Consider the following 17,800-nt stretch of genomic DNA (forward strand, 5'->3'; position numbering starts at 1 on the left):
GTCGTGACAGTCTTGAGTCCGATGCTCTAACCACTCGGCCACCGCGGCCTATATAAATATTTTTTTCTTAGCCTTATCCCATTCTTATGTGGGGTCGCCACTAATCAGGTTCTGGCAGGTATCTTTTATGGCCAGATGCCCTTCCTGATGCCAACCCTCTCTATTTACCCAGGCTTGGGACCGGCAGTGACTTGGGCTGGCTTGCCCACCCAGTGGCTAGGTAGGCAATCGATGTGAAGTTCCTTGCCCAAAGGAATAACACGCCGGCCAGTGACTTGAACCCTCGAACTCAGATTGCCGTCATGACAGTCTTGAGTCAGATGCTCTAACCACTCAGCCTCATGAATTAAGGCACCTGTTGGTGACTTGAATCAGCAAACGTGAATTTGATCTGGACGCCTTATCTGAGGGTTATACAGAATGAATATTATAGTAAGATGATGATGATGATGATAATAATAATAAAAATGATAATGAGGATAAAGATAATCATGAGCATAATGATAATGAAAAAAAAATAATGACAATAGTAGTCAAAATGATGATAATGATGATAACAGTAACAACAATAATAGTAAAAGTACTACTAAAACATTAATAATAATAATAATATAATAATGATAATAATATCAATAACAATAACATTAATAGTAGTAATAATGATGCTAATAATAGTAATTGTAATAGTAATACTAATGATAAGCAAATCATCATCATAATAAAGATGATGATAATCATATTACGGTGTTTGACGAACCACTTAGTGCCCTGTAGACATCATGCAGCCGACCTAGTCTTTATACTGAATGCACACACAAATCGCCGCATGCGAGTGCGTGGGTGCATCCATATATACACGCATCGCCCGCGCACGTGTATGAGCGCGCGCGCTGATTTACAATTTTTTAGGTAAATCAAACCTGTATGCGGTAGTGGGTGAGTCTGTCGTGGATGCGATGGTGGGTTAGGAACCACCAACAGTGGTTGCTTGGACAGCTGCTCCCCTGGGGGGGATCACTGCTCGGCCGCCCCAGTATAAAGACTTGGTCGTCTGCATGATGTCCACAGGGCGCTAAGTGGATCGCCAAACACCGTGCCCGCGGGGACCTGGACATGCCAATTGGAGCTTAGCGCGGGATATCCAGCTTCTTGGCAGTAGGGCTAAAATGTATCCTGCCTCTCAAGAGTAGGAGGTGGGTGATAAAGCGTCGCCCGTCACACGGATCAACAAACGGCGCATCCCCAAGGGCAGAACTGAGTCTACCTCTTCCATTAGTCAAAATACGCCAGATCACTAGGACGGGATATCTCCCACCCCTGGCCCTGCGGTTCAACCATTTGTATACTAACAATCAAAAGAAAACAAGACTTAAATGGACAAGGAAAGAGTATAATGAGGTAATGTACGGCTTTGCTATGCACTCGGAAAACCTGCTGTAAAAGTTATGTGCATGTTTTTGTTGGTGTTCCATTGCCTCAAACTTCAATCACCCTAGGTCGCTCTTAGTGACCCGGTGTTTGATTTTAATTAGCAGATCTAAAGTTTTATAATAATAATAATAATAATAACAGTAATAATAATGAACATATTTTATGACAATGATATAATAATCATAAATAAAATAGATACTTATAAAAGCGTGCACATGTATGCACGAGCACATGCACACACACACACACACACACGCACGCACGAGCACACGCACACGCACCCCCCCCCCAAAAAAAAAAGGATCATATGATGGTATTATTAATAATAATAACCACCCAGAACCAGTTACTGAAGGTAAAGATGCTACAATCTTGTGGGACTTTCCAATTCACACAGATCGTACTATACAGGTGAATCGTCCAGATATCATCAAGGCATGACGTGGGCATGACAATAGAATGTGTGGGATTGAAAGGGGAACATTACATAAGGAACATAAGGGTGGATCAGATTGTGACATCAGATAGGAGTGTGTTAGATGGGTGTGGCCAATGCGTAATCGGGCGAGAGCGGTCTCCGAACGTCTGTTCCGATGAAATGGAGCTGACCAGGAGATCGATAGTTTTACAGAATGTAATTTATTAGTGCGGAGGCTTGACCAAAGAGATTGCCATCGATTATACAAGGTCTTAAAGTGTGGGTAATAATCCGTGGCTGAGATACGTGAGAAGCGTGGTTGGTATGATGTGGACATAGAGGCGTGGCATGCTAGTGTATCTGCCTGTTCATTGCCGGGGATTCCAACATGGCTGGGCACCCAGCAAAATTTGATTGTTTTATGGCGTGTGGACAGGTAGAACAACCAGTTCTGGATCTTACAAACAAGGGGGTTGGTGGTGTGCATTGACTTTATGAGAGTTAATGAGTTACGGGAGTCAGTAAAAATTGTAAAAGAGGAAGAGGAGAGTGAGTAAATGTGTTTTAGAGCAAAAAGGAGTGCATACAATTCTGTAGTAAGGACGCTGGATTCAGGAGGAAGGGAGTATTTGAAAGTACGAGTTGGGAAGATTACTGCAAAACCAGCACCGGAGGTGGATTTGGAGCCATCAGTATATACGTGAATACTAGAGGAATGAGTGGAGACATGGTCAAGGAAATGGGTGAGAAGGACAGTAGGAGGGATATTTGATTTTGGTGGGTCGGGGAAAACAGAAGAGCAAATATGGGGGTGAGGTATAAGCCATGGAGAGACGGAATGGACAGAGAATGGGAGAGGTTGGAGATGGGGGAAAGGGGAATGGGAGAGGAGGGTATCCATGCGAGTGGAGAAAGGAGTAGGTAAACGTGGAGATGAAGCTAAGGTAAGAAGTAGGGGTTGTGGGATAGTTAGTTTAGTGAGGGAAAATTGGTGGAATCGAACATAGCATCGGAGAGAGAGAAGGGCACGACGTCGAGATAGAGATGGTATGCCTGATTCAGTGTACAGGCTCTCAGGCGCCTAGTGCTAAGCGAAGACCACAGTGATGGATTGTATCAAGAATTGCAAGGAGAGAAGTTGAGGCAGAGGAGTAGATATGGCATCCATAATCAAGAGTGGAGAGGATCAAAGTAACATGAAGATGAAGGAGAGTTTTGCGATCTGAGCCCCATGATATATGGGATAGAGTTTTTAAGATTCGAAGGCGGCGGAGAGCTTTTTCTTTAATGTGTAGAATATGGTCTCGCCACGACAGTTTGGAGTCAAAAATGACACCTAGGAATTTGCCAGAGGAACGGCTTTGGAGTGGAGTGCCATATAGGATGGTTAAATAGATGGTTAAATCATCAACATATAGTGATGATCGGGCTCCTGGTGGTAAAACTGAGACAATATCATTAACAGCAAGAAGGAATAAAGTGGTACTGAGCACACTACCTTTGATTTGAGGAAAGAAAGATGATGTGGCAGAGGCAATTTTGACCTGGAAAGTGCGTTGGGAGAGGAAGGACTTTATGACTTTATGTTTCCATGTATGCCTAGAGAGGACAATTGTTGTAGAATATGGTACCGCCATGTCGTATCATATGCTTTTTCTAGATCAAAAAATATAGCTAGTACGGATTCATGGCGTGCAAATGCAGATGTAATATATGTCTCAAAATGAGCAAGGGGGTCAGCTGTGCTTCTGGCACGGCGAAAACCGAATTGGGAAGGAGAGAGAAGATTGTGAGATTCAAGATACCACATTAAGCGGAAGTTCACCATTTGCTCTAATAGTTTGTACAAGCAGCTAGTTACTGCGATGGGGCGATAGTCTTGAGGGAGGGTACCCGATTTATTGGGTTTCAGGAAGGGAAAGATAAGAGCTTCTCGCCAATTAGAAGGGTGTATCAAAGTATGTGGGGCGATCTGAATTTAAAATAGTAAGGTCAGCTGTGGAGAGGAAGCGCTCTAGAGATCGGCCTCGGGAGTTTGTGATAGAATCACCCCAAAGAGTGTGGCGGCAGTTAAAGTCACCAACTATGAGGAAAGGTGGTTGAAGTTGGGAAATTAGATTTTCAAAAGCAACAAAGTTAATGGGGTGCAAAGGGGAGAAGTAGACTGAAATCACTGTGATCCAACGATGAAGGAAGATACGAATAATTGTGCAAGGGACATTGGTTTGAAAGGGAGGTGTGACATAAGGTGTTTTCTGATTGATAAGTATGGACGAGACATAAAGGGAATGTGGGGAAGAGACAAAATGATAATTGGGGATTGGTATTGGAGGATGTGTAAAAAAGGTCTCTTGAAGGCATACTATAGATGGGTTACAAGAGGAAAGGATATGACGAAGGTCAGGTCTGTGGGAGCGGAAACCACGAATATTCCAATGAAGGATAGTTATACTTTACTGATATAGATTGTAGTACGTGTTGGAGATTTTGAGGGGGAAGCAGCTAGAGGGTGGGAAAAGGATTGAGAGGTCTGAGATGGGAAAGGTGTGGGAGTTGGTGTTCTACTAGGAAGGGTATTAGGAGATGGAGGGTCTGAGGAAGGAGATACTTGTGACATAAGGGATTCACGTGTGTATCCAGGAGGGAGTGGAAGGGATAGAGGGGATGGTGGGAGGATTAATGTGGGCGGGCTTGGGGTCGGGGGGGATGGGCTGTATTGGGAGGGGGTAGGAGGATTGGGTGTAGGGGGGATATCGTTAGGAGGAGGATGGATATCAGCAGTTACTTGGTGTGTGGAAGGAGCAGGAGTTGTATTTGGAGGTTGAGTGTCAGTTTTCATTAAGTAATCTTGAATATTTTCAATGGTTTCTTCTGAGGAGTTGGTTGGGGAGTTTTGGGGGATAAAGGATTTCTTGTGAGGGGGGGAAGAGAGGACTGGTGTCTCAAGCATAGGGGCAAAGGAAGGTGGAGGTGATTGTGTGGTAGGGGGAAGAAGGGGTGGATCGTTTGTTCTGTCTGTTATGGGTAGTGCGAGGAGGGAGAGGGGAAGGTGTTGGGGTTAATGGTTAATGGTTAAAAGCAAGATAAATGTGCTAGACATCTAAGGTCATGTAGCACTATAGTTAATGTTAGGGAAGGGTGGTTGAGTTAGTGATTAGTTGTCTAAGCTGGGCAAAGGAATTGGTGAGTGAAAGGGTTAGAGTCGAGTGTGGTAAGGAGTTAGATTACATGGAGGATATGTATGCGTTTGAGGAAAGAGAATAGGTTGTTGAAACAGAAAGTGTGGGATTCTGTAAGGATGTCTGAGGTTGGGAGGTCGGTGATGTGGGGAAGAGACAAAATGATAATTGGGGGTTGGTATTGGAGGATGTGTAAGAAAGGTCTCTTGAAGGCATACAATAGATGGGTTATAAGAGGAAAGGATATGACAAAGGTCAGGTCTGTGAGAGCAGAAACCGCGAATATTCCAATGAAGGATAGTTATACTTTACTGATACAGATTGTAGTACGTGTTGGAGATTTTGAGGGGGAAGCAGCTAGAGGGTTGGAAAAGGACCGAGAGGTCTGAGAATGGAGAGGTGTGGGAGTTGGTGTTCTACTAGGAGGGGTATTAGAGACAGAGGGTCTGTGGAAGGGGATACTTGTGACATAAGGGATTCACGTGTGTATCAAGGAGGGAGTGGAAGGGATAGAGGGGATGGTGGGAGGGTTACATAAGAGATTCACGTGTGTATCCAGGAGGGAATGGAAGGGATAGAGGGGATGGTGGGAGGGTTAATGTGGGCGGGCTTGGGGTCGGGGGGGATGGGCTGTGTTGGGAGGGGTTAGGAGGATAGGGTGTAGGGGGGATATCGTTAGGAGGAGGATGGATATCAGCAGTTACTTGGAGTGTGAAAGGAGCAGGAATTGTAAGATTTGGAGGTTGAGTGTCAGTTTTCATTAAGTAATCTTGAATATTTTCAATGGTTTCTTCTGAGGAGTTGGTTGGGGAGTTTTGGGGGATAAAGGATTTCTTGTGTGGGGGGGAAGAGAGGATTGGTGTCTCAAGCGTAGGGGCAAAGGAAGGTGAGGTGTTGTGTGGTAGGGGAAGAGGGGGTGGAACGTTTTGTTCTGTCTGTTACGGGTAGTGCGAGGAGGGAGAGGGGAAGGTGTTGGGGTTGTAGTGGTGATTGGAGTATCTGTAGTAGAGATTGGAGTGTCTGGGTTTAGGATGGCAAAAGAGTTTGACTGGGGAAGGTAGGAGGTAGAAGAGGGGGAGTTAGATGTAGGGGGGTAGGTTTAGGAGAATGAGCAGTATTACTGGAGTAAGGAGTAAGAGAGAAACCACGTCGACGTGCTTTTTGTCTGGCTTCACGTAGTGTGAGTCCAAGTTTGAATCTGAGTTGCTACCTCAGACTCAAATTTGTAAGTGGGACAGCCCCTATAAAATACATTATGGGGGCCGCCACAGTTGGCTCATGTGCGTGATTGTGCAGAGCAGTTAGATCGGGTATGGCCAGGTTGGGCACATAGGGGGCATCTGGCTGTGGAACGGCAATGTTTGGCTGGGTGTCCTAGACACCAACAATTTTGGCACTGACGTGGAGGGATGGAGTAGCATTGTACTGATGTTGCATCATAGTCTGTGAGACAGGCAAGTAGGTCTTCTCCACAATCTGACCAATCTTTGTCATAGATTGGGCAATTTGCTGGGGAGATTGAAACTGTTCTGGTGCAAGTATTGAGGGTTGGATGGATGTTACTGTGTCAAGACGGGAGCGGTCGGGTCGGCTACGGAAAGAGACTTTACCTACTTGTTTTTGGGGACATTGTTGGAAGAGAAGGGTGTTGTCAGAGTAGGGAGCTGTGGGAGGGATCACGAAAAATCGGTCCCATTTGGCTGCACTAAAGAGAGTATTCAAGATTGTTGTAGAGATAGGGGTAGTAGAAGGGCGGGGGCGTGACGAAGATGGAATAGTGTTGAGGGAGGTAGTGGTATGGAGAGGTGGGCAATAAGGCTGTAAGGTATTAATAAGGGAGGATGGGGTGGTTGATGTTGGAGGTTGTGGGGGTAGAGGTGTTGAAGTTGAGCATGCTGGGAGAGTGGAAATGTTCCTTAAGGGTTGATTGTTGGCTACTGTACTAGTAGGCATTGACGAGGGGGTAGTTATTGCAGTGTTCGGAGCCGTGGTCAAAGGAGAGCCTGGGGTCAGGGAATCGGGTAGGTTTACATCGTTGGGGCTATTTGATAAAGGGGCAAGCCTCATTGCCCCTAATAGTGGGGATATGTTTTCATTACTGGCCATGGTAAGCCTGGATTATGTTGGGGATAAAAACAGTCCACCCCTCAGGGTCCCCTTGAGGGGTAAGGGCTAGGTAACTAAATCAGGGGAATACCGTGCCCATGGCTCCCTCAGGCCGTTCAGGACTGGCACAAAGTCATCCTTTCATCCTTTCAGCACGGCTCTCACACCTTAGGAGGTGGATAGCAGAAGGGTTTGGTGAAGGTTAATGGTTAATGGTTAAAAGCAAGATAAATGTGCTAGACATCTAAGGTCATGTAGCACTATAGTTAATGTTAGGGAAGGGTGGTTGAGTTAGTGATTAGTTGTCTAAGCTGGGCAAAGGAATTGGTGAGTGAAAGGGTTAGAGTCAGGTGTGGTAAGGAGTTAGATTAGATGGAGGATATGTATGCGTTTGAGGAAAGAGAATAGGTTGTTGAAACAGTTGGGATTCTGTAAGGATGTCTGATAGGTTGGGAGGTCGGTGAAGGGAGGATAGGTGGGGGAAAGCAGAGGTAAGTATGGACGAGACATAAAGGGAATGTGGGGAAGAGACAAAATGATAATTGGGGATTGGTATTGGAGGATGTGTAAGAAAGGTCTCTTGAAGGCATACAATAGATGGGTTATAAGAGGAATGGTTAATGGTTAAAAGCAAGAGAAATGTGCTAGACATCTAAGGTCATGTAGCACTATAGTTAATGTTAGGGGAGGGTGGTTAAGTTAGTGATTAGTTGTCTAAGCTGGGCAAAGGAATTGGTGAGTGAAAGGGTTAGGGTCGGGTGTGGTAAGGAGTTAGGTTAGATGAAGGATATGTATGCGTTTGAGGAAAGAGAATAGGTTGTTGAAGCAGAAAGTGTGGGATTCTGTAAGGAGGTCTGATAGGTTGGGAGGTCGGTGAAGGGGGAGGATAGGTGGGGGAAAGCAGAGGTACGGGTTGTTTCAAAACGTGGGCACGACAATAGGATGTGTGGGATTGAAAGGGGAACATTACATAAGGAACATAAGGGTGGATCAGATTGTGACATCAGATAGGAGTGTGTTAGATGGTTGTGGCCAATGCGTAATCGGGCGAGAGCGGTCTCCCAACGTCTGTTCCGATGAAATGGAGTTGACCAGGAGGAGATTGATAGTTTTACAGAATGTAATTTATTAGTGCAGAGGCTTGACCAAAAAGATTGCCATCGATTATACAAGAAGGTCTTAAAGTGTGGGTAATAATCCGTGGCTGGGATACGTGAGAAGCGTGGTTGGTATGATGTGGACATAGAGGCGTGGCGTGCTAGTGTATCTGCCTGTTCATTGCCGGGGATTCCAACATGGCTGGGCACCCAGCAAAATTTGATTGTTTTATGGCATGTGGACAGGTAGAACAACCAGTTCTGGATCTTACAAACAAGGGGGTTGGTGGTGTGCATTGACTTTATGAGAGTTAATGAGTTGGGGGTAAAAACGGTCCACCCCTCAGGGTCCCCTTGAGGGGTAAGGGCTAGATAACTAAATCAGGGGAATACCGTGCCCATGGCTCCCTCAGGCCGTTCAGGACTGGCACAAAATCATCCTTTCATCCTTTCAGCACGGCTCTCACACCTTAGGAGGTGGATAGCAGAAGGGTTTGGTGAAGGTTAATGGTTAATGGTTAAAAGCAAGATAAATGTGCTAGACATCTAAGGTCATGTAGCACTATAGTTAATGTTAGGGAAGGGTGGTTGAGTTAGTGATTAGTTGTCTAAGCTGGGCAAAGGAATTGGTGAGTGAAAGGGTTAGAGTCAGGTGTGGTAAGGAGTTAGATTAGATGGAGGATAGTGGGGAAAGCAGAGGTAAGTATGGACGAGACATAAAGGGAATGTGGGGAAGAGACAAAATGATAATTGGGGATTGGTATTGGAGGATGTGTAAGAAAGGTCTCTTGAAGGCATACAATAGATGGGTTATAAGAGGAATGGTTAATGGTTAAAAGCAAGAGAAATGTGCTAGACATCTAAGGTCATGTAGCACTATAGTTAATGTTAGGGGAGGGTGGTTAAGTTAGTGATTAGTTGTCTAAGCTGGGAAAAGGGAAATTTTGGTGAGTGAAAGGGTTAGGGTCGGGTGGGGTAAGGAGTTAGATTAGATAAAGGGATATGTATGCTTTTTGAGGAAAGAGAATAGGTTGTTGAAGCAAAAAGTGTGGGATTCTGTAAGGAGGTCTGTTAGGTTGGGAGGTCGTTGGGGGGGGAGGATAGGTGGGGGAAAGCAGAGGTACGGGTTTTTCAAAACGGGGGCACGACATAGGATGTGTGGGATTGAAAGGGAACATTACATAAGGAACATAAGGGTGGATCAGATTGTGACATCAGATAGGAGTGGTTAGATGGTTGGGGCCAAATGCGTAATCGGGCGAAAAAGCGGTCTCCCAAACGTCTGTCCGATGAAATGGAGTTGACCAGGAGGAGATTGATAGTTTTACAGAATGTAATTTATTAGTGCGAGGCTTGCCCAAAAAAGATTGCCATCGATTATACAAGAAGGTTTTAAAAGTGTGGGAAATAATCCGTGGCGGGGATACGTGAGAAGCGGGGTTTGGGTATGATGTGGACATAGAGGCGTGGCGTGCTAGTGTATCTGCCTGTTCATTGCCGGGATTCCAACATGGCTGGGCACCCAGCAAAATTTGATTGTTTTATGGCATGTGGACAGGTAGAACAACCAGTTCTGGATCTTACAAACAAGGGGTTGGTGGTGTGCATTGACTTTATGAGATTTAAATGATTACGGGAGTCAGTAAAATTGTAAAAGAGGAAAGGAGAGTGAGTATATGTTTTTTAGAGCAAAAAGGAGTGCATACAGTTCTGTAGTAAGGACCCTGGATTCAGAAGGAAGGAGTATTTGAAAGTACGAGTTGGGAAGATTACTGCAACCAGCACCGGAGGTGGATTGGAGCCATCAGTATATTCGTGAATTACTAGAGGAATGAGTGGAGACAGGGCCCAAAGGAAATGTGTGAGAAGGACAGTAGGGGGATATTTGATTTTGGTGGGTGGGGGAAAAACAGAAGAGCAAATAGGGGGTGAGGTATAAGCCTGGAGGGACGGAATGGACAGAGAAGGGGAGAGGTTGGAGATGGGGGAAAGGGGAATGGGGAGGAGGGTATCCATGCGAGTGGGAAAGGAGTAGGTAATCGTGGAGATGAAGCTAAGTTAAAAGTAGGGTTGTGGTAGTTAGTTTAGTGAGGGAAAATTGGGGGAATCGAACATAGCTCGGAGAGAGGGGAGGGCCGACGTCGAGATAGAGATGGTATGCCTGATTCAGTGTACGGGCCCTCAACTGGGGAGGAGCGAAAGGCGCCTAGTGCAAAGCGAAGACCACAGTGATGGATTGTATCAAGATGGGCAAGGGGGAGAAGTTGAGGCAGAGTAGATATGTCCATCCATAATCAGAGTGGAGAGGACCCAAGTAACATGAAGATGAGGAGAGTTTTGCGATTTTAGCCCCATGATATATGGGATAGAGTTTTTAAGATTGAAGACGGCGGAGAGCTTTTCTTTAATGTGTAGAATATGGCCCTCGCCACGACAGTTTGGAGTCAAAATGACACCTAGGAATTTGGCCAGGGGAAACGGCATTGGAGTGGAGTGCCATATAAGAGTGGGGGTAGGGGACCTACACGTGAGCGAGAGAAAAGAATGGAGAAAGATTTAGAGGGAGAAAAGAATGGAGAAAGATTTAGAGGTAGAAAAGCGGAAGCCATGGTTTGTGGCCCAGGAAGATACTGATGAGATTGCAGATTGAAAAATTGGTAGAGATTTGGTATGGATGTGTCAGAGGCATAGATGGTTAAATCATCAACATAATGTGATGACCGGGCTCCGGGTGTAAAACTAAAGACAATATCATTAACAGCAAGAAGGAAAAGTGGTACTGAGCACACTGCCTTGTGGACACCTCGTTTTGGGGGAAAAAGAAAGATATGTGGCAGAGGCGTTTTTTGACCTGGAAAGTGCTTTGGGAGAGGAAGGACTTTATGAAGACACCCATGTTTCCACGTATGCCTAGAGAGGACAATTGTTGGAGAATATGGTACCGCCATGGCGTGCAAATGCAGATGTAATATATGTCTCAAAATGAGCAAGGGGGGTCAGCTGTGCTTCTGGCAGGGCGAAACCGAATTGGAAAGGAGAGAGAAATTGTGAGATTCAAGATACCACATTAAGGGGAAAGTTCACCTTCGCTCTAATAGTTTGCACAGCGCTAGTAGTGCGATGGGGCGATAGTCTTGAGGAAGGGTACCCGATTTTTGGGTTTCAGGAAGGGAAGGATAAGAGCTTCTCGCCAATTAAAAGGGAAAATTTTCCCTGATGTCCATATGTGGTTGTAAATTTTTAATGGGAAGGATAAGGAGGAAGATGGGAGTTGCCGTAGCATACGGTAGTGAATACCGTCGGGGCCTTCATGAGTGTTTACGGCACGATTGTAGGGCAGAAATGAGTTCAGGGGAAGAAAATGGGGCATTATAGGACTCATCAGAGGATGGGGTAAAGGGTAATGGGGGTACGTTCTCTGGTGGTCTTAATAGAAGAGAAGTGTGGAGAAAGGTGAGAACCACTACTGACCTGGCTGAAATAATCACCCAGTTTATTAGCGACTTGGAGAGGATCAGAAATGAGGGTATTTCGAATATGGAGGACTGGGCAGGATGGGGGGGGATGTTTGCCTGATAGTTTATGGATTCGGCGCCAAACATTTGAGATAGATGTAGAGGATGTAATTGATGAAACATAATTTCGCCAGCTATTTGTTTTACTATTCCGGATTGTACGACGGAGATAGGCAGATGCTCTTTTAAAGAAAATAAGGGCTAAATAGTTGATTTGGAGTACCTCTCTTGTAGCGGTAACGTTCCGGGCTGCACGTTTTAAACGAAGTGCTTTAGTGCAATCAGAATTCCACCATGGAACACATTTGAGGTATATGGTCTTGAGGTTCGGGGGATAGCTGAAATGTGCAGCTCTTAAGACTGTATTTGTGAAATACTGTATCATTTCTGAAGGGAGGTGAGGGAGGATGGAGGGGTATGAATAGCAAGAGTAAATGAAAGTATCCCAGTCGCTCTATCAACGCACCAGGTGGGGAGTTAGGGAGGGGTACGTATGAAGTAGGAGAAAGGAGAACTGGAAAGTGGTCACTATAGGGAAAGGGGTCTAAGACTGACCAGGGGAAATCTAATGAGAGAAGGGGAGCATAGAGAGAGGTCAATGCATGAAAAGATTGCGTGCGTGTATCAAAGTGTGTGGGCGATCTGAATTTAGAATAGTAAGGTCACTGTGGAGAGGAAGCCTCTAGAGATCGGCCTCGGGAGTTTGTGTGATAGAATCACCCCATAGAGTGTGGCGGCAGTAAGTCACCAACTATGAGGAAGGTTTTTGAAGTTGGAAATTAGATTTTTAAAAGCAAAAAGTCAATGGGGTGGGAAGGGGAAAGTAGACTGAAATCACTGTGATCCAAACGATGAAGGAAGATACGGATAACTGTGCAAGGGACTTTGGGTTTTAAAGGGAGGTGTGATAAGGTGTTTTGATTGATAAGTATGGATGAACATAAAGGGAATGTGGGGGAAAAGACAAAAAGATAATTGGGGATTGGTATTGGGGATGTGTAAGAAGGTCTCTTTAAGGCATACAATAGATGGATTATAAGAGGGAAAAGGGTATGAAGAAGGTCAGGTCTGTGGGAGCGGAAACCACGAATATTCCAATGAGGATAGTTATACTTTACTGATATAGATTTTTAGTACGTTTTGGGGATTTTGAGGGGGGAAACAGCTAGAGGTGGGAAAAGATTGAGAGGTCTGAGATGGGAGAGGTTTTGGGAGTTGGGGTTCTACTAGGAGGGGTATTAGGAGATGGGGGTCTGAGGAAGGAGATACTTGTGACATAAGGGATTTACGTGTGTATCCAGGGGGGAGTGGAAGGGATAGAGGGGATGGTGGGAGGGTTAAAGTGGGCGGGGTTGGGTCGGAGGGGATGGCTGTGTTGGGAGGGGGTAGGAGGATTGGGTGTAGGGGGAATATCGTTAGGAGGAGGATGGATATCAGCAGTTACTTGGTGTGTGGAAGGAGCAGTTGTATTTGGAGGTTGAGTGTCAGTTTTCATTAAGTAATCTTGAATATTTTCAATGGTTTCTTCTGAGGAGTTGGTTGGGAAGTTTTGGGGGATAAAGGATTTCTTGTGAAGGGGGAAGAGAGGACTGGTGTCTCAAGCATAGGACAAAGGAAAGTGGAGGTGATTGTGTGGGAGGGGAAGAGGGGGTGGAACGTTTGTTCTGTCTGTTACGGGTTGTGCGAGGAGGAGAGGGAAGGTGTTGGGGTTGTAGTGGTGATTGAAATATCTGTAATAGAGAATGAGTGTCTGGGTTTAGGATGGCAAAAGAGTTTGACTGGGAAGGTAGGAGGGAGAAGAGGGGGGTTAGATGTAGGGGGGTAGGGTTTTGGAGAATGAAACAGTATTACTGGGGTAAGGAGTAAGAGAGAAACCACGTCGACGTGCTTCTTGTCTGGCTTCACGTAGTGTGAGTCCAAGTTTGAATCTGAGAGTTGCTACCTCAGACTCAAATTTGTAGGTGGGGCGCCCCTTTTAAAATACATTATGGGGGGCCCCCACAGTTGCACATGTGCGTGATTTTTGCAGGGTAGTTAGATCGGGTATGGCCAGGTTGGGCACATAGTGGGCACCTGGCTGTGGAACGGCAATGTTTGGCTGGGTGTCTTAGACGCCAACAGTTTCGGCACTGACGTGGAGGAGGTTGGTATGGACGAACAGGGAGGGATTCTCCTCCTATGTAGACGTTAAAGGGGAAAGGTCATGTCTACGGAAGGTAATTTGGCTATGTTAGTAGGTTTTCTTTCGATGACCTCTGGGGGGAATGGAGTAGCATTGCACTGATGTTGCATCATAGTCTGTGAGACGGGCAAGTAGATCTTCTCCACAATCTGACCCAAACTTTGTCATAGATTGGTCAATTTGCTGGGGGGATTGAAACTGTTCCGGTGCAAGTATTGAGGGTGGATGGGGTTCTGCAAGGATGGGGTTACCCTATAGTCTGTTAGTTTTGTTAATGCTATAGCTTGGTTTTCGGATGTTACTGTGACAAGACGGGAGCGGTTCGGGTCGGCTACGGAAAGAGACTTTACCTACTTGTTTTTTTGGAGACATTGTTGGAAGAGAAGGGTGTTGTCAGAGTAGGGAGCTGTGGGAGGGATCCACGAAAATCGGGCCCATTTGGGTGCGCTGAAAAGGGTATTCAAAATGTTGTAGAGATAGGGGTAGTAGAAGGGCGGGGGCGTGACGAAGATGGAGTAGTGTTGAGGGAGGTAGTGTTATGGGGAGTGGGCAATAAGGCTGTAAGGTATTTAAAAAGGAGGATGGGTGGTTATGTTGGAGGTTTGGGGGTAGAGGTTTTGAAGTTGAGCTTGCTGGGAGAGTGGAAATGTTCCCCTTTAAAGGGGTTTATTGTTGGCTACTGTACTAGTAGGGATTGATAGGGGGTAGTTATTGCAGTGTTCGGAGCCGTGGTCAAAGGAGAGCCGGGGTCAGGGAATCGGGTGGGTTTACATCGTTGGGGCTATTTGATAAAGGGGTAAGCCTCATTGCCCCCAATAGTGGAGATAAGTTTTCATTACTGGCCATGGTAAGCCTGGATTAGTTGGGGGTAAAAACAGTCCACCCCTTTAGGGTCCCCTTGAGGGGGAAGGGGTAGATAACTAAATCAGGGGAATACTGTGCCATGGGTCCCTCAGGCCGTTCAGGACTGGCACAAAATCAGCCCTTTTATCCTTTCAGCACGGCTCTCACACCTTAGGGGGTGGATAGCAGAAGGGTTTGGTGAAGGGACAGAAACGAAAGGTGGAAGGAAAATAAAGACCATGCAAAATTTGTTGAGTCGAGGGCTGAGTCCCAAGGGTTTTTGGGGGTTCCCCATCACTGGGTCCCAGCCTCCGCCTCCTAAGCCCCCACACGACAACAACGGGCAAGGAATTGGGGGGCAAGGGATTGGGGGGGCTGGATTATTGTTACTCTTTGATTTTAGGCATCTTCTTGTTTCAATTTCACTTAGTGTTTCTTGAGATATCCAGGGGGATTTTGTCTTTTTCTTTTTGGGGATAGTTTCTTAAGCAGCGCTCAGCAGGAGTTCTTTTCCTTCTTTCCACAACTCCCTTTGGTGTTTTATCATCTTCACAATGATTAATTCAAATTTGTTTGACACTATAATTCTGTAATTGTTATTAAGAGTTTTGTAGTCGAGCTTTAGAGGTGGTGTTGGACGCTCCATCTTTTTGAGTCTTATTTGAAAGTCGATAGTTAGTAGTTGGTGGTCACTGTTGCAGTCGGCACCAGGTCTTGTCTTGGCATTTTTATACAACTTTTCCATTTCCGGTTCAACACAATGTTGTCAATTTGGTTGCGTTCTTTTGGGCTGGTGAAACACGTGTACAAGTGTCTTGAGTGGTGCTGGAACATGTGTTTGGCTTAACTAATTATTTGTACAACAGAATTCAATAAATCTTCACCTCTTTCATTTATATCTCCAAAGGGCCGAATTTTCCACAGGTGTTATTTTTTAGATCATTTTGCCTACTTTGGCGTTGAGGTCTCCCATGATTACTTTTAAATCTCTGTTAGGGATTATGTCTAAAGTTTCTTGGAGTTTTATAAAAATTTTCCATTTCTTCATCACTTGCAATGTTGGTTGGTGCATAGCATTGTATAACACTAATGTTATGAGGTTTTGATTGTATTCTGACTTTTAAAATGCGATCATTTATTGGGCTGTACCCAATTAGTGCATTTGCAGTTTTTTTGTGAGAATCATAGCAACTCTGTGACTATAATTTCCTTCTTCTTTTCCAAAAAAAGAACTGTCTTGTTTTCTTTAGTTTTGAAACTTCCATTACTTTTCCAATTGGTCTCACTAACTCCTAGTATTTGAATGTTGTATCCATCCATTTTGTTACAGACAGTATGTAATTTACCCACCTCTTTCATTTTCCTTACGTTCCACGTTCCGATTTTTAATGTGTTTCTAAATTGGACATGTTTTCTTTGTCTTCTTTGTCTTCCAGATGCATATTTAACTGAACAACGCGCCCCTTGATAACCCACGCGATGGGCGATGTGGTATGAATTATCATTTCTGTATTTAATCATTGCTGTAGAGGTTTGTCTTGAGAAAAGAAAATTTGAGTGGAATCCCCCAGGCTCCTTCTCAACTCGCAGTCTCCAACTAACTAGGAGGAACTATCTCTGTCGCTTTGAAACAGTTACACTGTAATACGCCAGACATATTATTTGGCGTAATCAGTAATCCACTGCCCTGCTGCCGACAGCTTCACCGCAACCCTGGCATAGGGAGCTAATAGGGTGCTATTCTTTGTTCAAGGAACCCAGGGTGCAGTTCATTGTCTTACCCAGGACATATCAAAGTACCTGGAAATAGAGGTGGAAAAGATATGGCATTTAAAAAAAAAACTTTGCCTGTTGTTATTGGAGCTCTTGGCCTTATAAAGAAAGGTACGGATAAGTTTCTTGAACAAATACCGGGAAATCCATAATTAGAAGAAGTCCAAAAATAGTCTTAAACAGCACAGCGCATGTTCTCAGAAGAGCTTTATTGATCTGTAGTGTTTTTGTGTTCGTGAAGTGATTTGACTGGATGTTCTGATTTGTGATTGTTCTGCTTATTTTGCATGTTTTGTTGATGTTCCATTGCCTCATACTTCAATCACCCTAGGTTGCTGGTAGTGACTCGGTGTTTGATTTTTAATTAGCAGATCTAAGGAAACTTTTGCATAAAAAAAAATAATAATAATATCAATAATGATACCACCTATAATAATAATAATAATAACAGCAATAACAATACTAACAATTAATGACAAAAATAATACTAACAATTAAATAATAATAACAATACTAACAATTAAATAATAATAAAACAATAATGAGAATAATAATAATAACAATAAATAATAATAGTTAAAATAATAATAATAAATAAATAAATAAATAAAATAAATAATAAATTAATTAATAATAATAATAATAATAATGGTTAATGGTTAAAAGCAAGAGAAATGTGCTAGACATCTAAGGTCATGTAGCACTATAGTTAATGTTTGGGAAGGGTGGTTGAGTTAGTGATTAGTTGTCTAAGCTGGGCAAAGGAATTGGTGAGTGAAAGGGTTAGGGTCGGGTGTGGTAAGGAGTTAGATTAGATGAAGGATATGTATACGTTTGAGGAAAGAGAATAGGTTGTTGAAGCAGAAAGTGTGGGATTCTGAAAGGATGTCTGATAGGTTGGGAGGTCGGTGAAATGGGAGATAGATGGGGGAAAGTAGAGGTTACGGGTTGTTTCAAAACGTGGGCACGATAATAGGATGTGTGGGATTGAAAGGGAACATTACATAAGGAACATAAGGGTGGATCAGATTGTGACATCAGATAGGAGTGTGTTAGACGGGTGTGGCCAATGCGTAAGCGGGCGAGAGCAGTCTCCCAACGTCTGTTCCGATGAAATGGAGCTGACCAGGAGGAGATTGATAGTTTTACAGAATGTAATTTATTAGTGCGGAGGCTTGACCAAAAAGATTGCCATCGATTATACAAGAAGGTCTTAAAGTGTGGGTATAATCCGTGGCGGGAATGTGAAACGTGGT

Source organism: Penaeus monodon, chromosome 7, assembly GCF_015228065.2.
Source record: "Penaeus monodon isolate SGIC_2016 chromosome 7, NSTDA_Pmon_1, whole genome shotgun sequence".
NCBI lineage: Eukaryota > Metazoa > Arthropoda > Malacostraca > Decapoda > Penaeidae > Penaeus > Penaeus monodon.